Source organism: Leopardus geoffroyi, chromosome B1 (assembly GCF_018350155.1).
Source record: "Leopardus geoffroyi isolate Oge1 chromosome B1, O.geoffroyi_Oge1_pat1.0, whole genome shotgun sequence".
In the NCBI taxonomy this organism is placed as follows: Eukaryota; Metazoa; Chordata; class Mammalia; order Carnivora; family Felidae; genus Leopardus; species Leopardus geoffroyi.
The window spans coordinates 120,653,232-120,658,969 of NC_059327.1; positions in this window are offsets into that span (position 1 = coordinate 120,653,232).

Genomic DNA, 5,738 nt, shown 5'->3' on the forward strand with positions numbered 1-5,738 from the left:
TAAGCAGGCCACACCACACTCAGCCCAGAGCCCGACACAGGGCTAGATCCCACGACCCTGGGATCATGACCTGTGCCGAAATCAAGAGTCAGATGTTCAACCCACTGAGCCCATCCAGGTACCCCAAAAACCTTTTTTTAAGAGGGAAAAATTCCCAATTAATTTTATGAGACTGTGATAATCTTGATACCAAAGCTAGAAAAAAGATAATAAAAAATAAAAATTAGAACTTAGTTCATATATAACATAAATATAAAAATCTTTTAAAAAGTTAGTCAAATACTGAAACTATACATACACACATACACATATTTGTGTGTATGTGTGTATATATATATATGTATATACACAAATATGTGTATATATATATGTGTGTATATATATATATATATATATATCATGACAAATTTGGATTTATCCCTGGATAATTCATATAATCTATCCATTTAATAATAATTGAATTATTATAGTAATAATTTCAAGGAGAAAAATCACATAAATATCATAATTAGATAAAGATCAAACACTTAACACTACTTATAACAATGATAAATTCTGGAATTTTTTTTTAAAAAACGATTTTTTTTTGAAGAAAGATGAGAAACAGAAATATTTGAAGCAATCTCCAATTTTGAAAGGAAGGAACCGCCCTGGGTCAAATTGGCATTTCTATGGCTCTTTGCCTAAGGGAGCTCCCAGATGCTCTCTGCAGCATCTAGGACTAAATCAGAAAGCTGATTTTCTTATTGTTGGGGTGCTTTAACCACCCTTTCCACCTTTTGACAACCTCCATGGAAGAACTCCCCCACCCCTACCCAACTCTTAGCAAGGCCTTGCCCATCTTGAGCTGGTGATTCTCACGCCAGCTCCCACTTATGGCCAGATTTCAGGTGTTGGCAGAAATATTGCCTATAAATATTTTCTTTTTAAAGTTATTTTTAGGTGGGGTTCATTCATGTTCATTGCTATGAAGTATTCTGTTGTATGAATATAGCAAATTTTGCCCATTTTGTTTAGTGGACATTTGGAAAAGTTTCTGTTGAATACAAAATAAGGCAGGCAAGAATGTTTTTGAATAGGTCTTTTAATGTGTTCTATTGAGCATGAATTTAGATGTGAAAATGCGGGTCTTTGGGAATATGTACATTCACATTGAGTATACAATGTTAAACGGTTTTCCAAAGTCCTTATACCAATCCCTTCACACCCATATATGATGGATCCATTAGTCCACATCTCTTCCGTACAAGGCTTGATGAAACTTCATAATTCTAAACCATTCTGGTAAGTATAGAGGAAACTCACAATTCCAATTCCAATTTTCCAACTGGTTAATATGGCAAAGAGCCTTTTCATATGTGAATTGGTCACTTGGTGATTTTAAGTTTGTAAAGTGGCAGTTAACCTCTCTCCCCCATTTTTCTATTGGTGTCTCTACATTTTTCTTACTAGTCATATATTTACATGTTATTAGTCCTATTATAGCAAATCTCTTCTCCCACACTTTGTGTCACTCTCTCTTTTTTTAAAAAATATTTATTTATTTATTTATTTATTTATTTATTTATTGGGGGATGGGAGAGAGAGATTGGGCAGGGGAGGGGCGGAGAGAGAGAGAGAGAAAGACAGAGAGAGAGAATCCCAAGTTCTATCAGCACAGAGCCTGACAGGGGGCTCCATCTCATGAACTTCAAGATCACAACCTGAGCTGAAATCAAGATTCTCTTAATGGTATATGTTGATGACCCACATTTTTTTTTAATTTTTTTTTAACGTTTATTTATTTTTGAGACAGAGAGAGACAGAGCATGAATGGGGGAGGGTCAGAGAGAGGGAGACACAGAATCTGAAACAGGTTCCAGGCTCTGAGCTGTCAGCACAGAGCCCGATGCGGGGCTTGAACTCACGGACTGTGAGATCATGACCTGAGCTGAAGTCTGCCGCTTAACCAACTGAGCCACCCAGGCGCCCCGATGACCCACATTTTAATACAGTGCTACTTACCAATATTTGTGTGTGTTTGTGTGTGTGTCCTGTTTCATAAATGTTCCTCTATGCTCAAAATCCTCAACAGATTTTCCCCTTCAAGCATGTCTTGGCTATTTTCAGCCCTTCGCATTTCTTCACAAAGTTTACTTACATTTTAAAACGCCTTCTGATATTTTTATTGGATAGCTTAAAGAATTTGTTTCTTTGAATTTAAGGAAGTTTTCTATGATGATTCTACATGTGACATTCTTTATATCTATTCTGTTGTGTTTGTTGTGCTTCTTAAACATATGACTGTGGATTTTTCATCAATTTTGCATATTTTTCAGCTATTATCTGTTCAAATATTGATCCTTTACCAATTTTCTCTTGTTTCCTCCAGGAGCATCATTTGCATGTATGTTATAACTTTTCACTGTGTCTCCATATGTATCTTTATCTATTTTTCCATAATTTTCTCTTGGTGCTTCAGTTCACCAGTCCTCCTCTCTTTTGTGTTAACCAGCTTTAAATTTATCTACTGAGTTCTAAAATTTAATTATTGTATATTTCGGTTACAAAATTTCCTTCAGATATGTTTTTATGATTTTTAATTCTCTGGCAAAATTCTTCATCTTTTCTTTCATTTGCAAAAATATCTTAATCACAGTTATTTTAAAACCCCTGTTTAAAACTTTGAGGCACCTGAGTGGCTCAGTTAAGTATCCGACTTGGGCTCAGGTCATGATCTCGCAGTCTGTGAGTTGGAGCCCCACGTCAGTCTGTGCTGACAGCTCGGAGCCTAGAGCCTGCTTCAGATTCTGTGTCTCCCTCTCTGCCCCTGCCCAGCTCACACTCTGTCTCTCTCTCTCAAAAATAAATATTAAATAAATAAAATAAAATAATAGCTCTAATAGACGTACATCCCGGGTGCTTGTTTCTACTATTTTTTAATATGTTTTATTTTTTATACAGTATTTTATTGGATGTGCATAGATTCATTTTACTGAATGCAGAATATTTTATATGAAAACTTCTAGAAACAATTTAAGGAGCAGAATAATGCTATCTGTATAAAGAATTTGCTTTTGCTTCTGTCATTTAAGCAATGTAGGACACATTCCCTTTATACAGTCTAAGTTTAAATTGATTTGAATCTGGGCTTCAATTTTGCAAATTCTGTTCCATTATTGGTTAGCAATTACTCATAAAGTGCACCTTTTCACTCATCCAATTGGAAACAAAAGTTTCCACCAGGTTTTCTTCTCCTTGGAGAACTCCACACTCTAATCGTTTTCACCTTCCCTCCCTCCACACCCTCGCTCTAGGAGACTGCCTAAAGGTCTGCTTAGTCCTTGGCCTCCTGGTCACTTTCCACCTGGTTTACCCTCCACTCTACTTTTATTACACTCATCTTCTTGGATCTGGAGCGATACCTATGATTTGACAAACACTTTGAGGCGAAAAGCTATGCCAGATGTTGGTTTCATTTCAGTCCCTGTCTTCTCTTTCAGACCTAAGCCTGTTAGATATTCATGAACTGATTGGCTCTTCAAAGCTTCTCACTTTTGTGTTTGTTCTGTTTGAGAAACTTATTATAGTAGTAAGAGCTTACACGATTAGGCAAAACCAGGAAACGAAGATTCCAGAGAGAGAAATTAGGGAATGAGAGACAAGTCACTAACTAGCTCTCCTGAAGCCAGGGGTTTCCAACTACTAGCAGGGAAACACAAAGGAGGGTTGGTGGAGAAGCCTATGGAAGACTGTGGCTTCTAAATCTGCTGGGGAGCTTAGGAACATGACTGGTCATTAAAACCAGCCATTATGAAGAGGAACTAAATATAGAGAGAAAGAGAAAGGACAAGGTGGAAACCATGAACATCTCTGCATCTATTTCTCAGCATATCTAATCATGATAACTTTCAAAGCAACATGGCAGCCGCTTCACTTCCAAATAATCATACAAATTTCTCTTTGGCCACCTCTAACTGGAACTGTAAAGAGAAAGGGATTCTGGGAAACAGGTTTAGCCTAGTCAAGTTGACGTAGCACAAAACTGCCAGAGATATGACAAGGAAACAAAGAGCCAGTAAATATACAAAAAGAGGCTGAACTTCACATTTCCTGAGAAAAATGCAATTTGAGAACACAATGAGATACTCTTTCCCATGCACCTGATTTGATGGAATTAAAAGTGTTAATGAAGATCATGCAATCCCGGCAGAGTGTAAATTGGTTCAGCCACATTAGCAAGCAATCTGGGATATCAAACAAAATTGAAGATGTGCATACCTTCCAATCCAGTGATTCTACTACTAGATGTAAACTTTTCACATATGTACACAAACAAAGGGAAGCTAACCAAAATCCTCTGCTCAGCATTGGTTTAATAGTAGTAGTTAGTAGTAGTAAATTAAAAATGAAAAAGGAAGAAAAGGAAGGGAGAAAGAAAGACAAAAAAGAAAAAAAAAAAGGCCATCTGAGTAGCTCAGCCAGTTAAAGCATCTGATTTCGGCTCAGGTCATGATCTCACCGTTCATGAGTTTGAACCCCGAGCCTGGCTCTGTGCTGACAGCTCAGAGCCTGGAGCCTGCTTCAGATTCTGCGTCTCCCTTTCTCTCTCTACCCCTTCCCCACTTGCACTCTGCCTCTCTCTCTCTCTCTCTCTCTCTCTCTCTCTGTCTCTCTCTCTAAAATAAATGAACATTAAAAAAGAAAAAGGAAAATTAAATATCTTCTAGTGGAACTTTACATACACATCTATTTATTCATACAACAACAACAACAAAACTATATGGTAGTTAAAATGAAAGAACTCAACCTGAATATATGAGCATGGTTAGAACTTAAAAACAATATTTAAAAACCAAGCTGCTAAAGAATATACAGAGTTTAATAGCATTTCTAAAAATTTTAAAATATGTAAAGTAACACTACATATATTTATGGAATTCATACATATGTAGTAGAAATATAAAACATTCAGAAACATGATACAAAATTCAAGGGAATGCAATAAGAGACAGTCCTCAGGAGGCTTCAATTGTACTCATAATGATTTATTTCTTATGCTTAGTGTTGGCTGCATGGGTGCTTATTTTCTTCTGCGAATGCTTTTCTGTCTCTCTGAATTTATTTCTTAATCGCTAAAAAGAGAAACTTGATCTTGCCAAGTATATTTCATCCTACCTGCTCAGAAAAGTAGTCAGTTACCCTCACCTACTTCACTGGCCAGCATCTTCCATACCTCAGTTCTTTTCCCTCTTTATTCAAAGATTTTGCTCTCTCTTTGTGTAAAATTAATCATAGTTGTTAGGTGTTTTTCAAGGCATGGTTAAGGCTCAGCTCTTTTTTCAACGTTTATTTATTTTTGGGACAGAGAGAGACAGAGCATGAACGGGGAGGGGCAGAGAGAGAGGGAGACACAGAATCTGAAGCAGGCTCCAGGCTCTGAGCCACAAGCCCAGAGCCTGATGCGGGGCTCGAACTCAAGGACCGCGAGATCGTGACCTGGCTGAAGTTTGACGACTAACCGACTGCGCCACCCAGGCGCCCCTCAACTCTTTTTTAAAGTTAGATAATACCATCTCTGCTTGCCACTTTTACATTGTTAAATAAATTTGGTTACATTTGACGTAGTTTTCTTTATTCAGGTCGGTCGTATGTTATTTTGGAATTGATTTAAACAAGAAGAGGGCATTTACTCAAAAGGACTTAGGGGATTTATACTTTATATTAAAAATTTTAGAATATTTGTTCATTGGAATTCT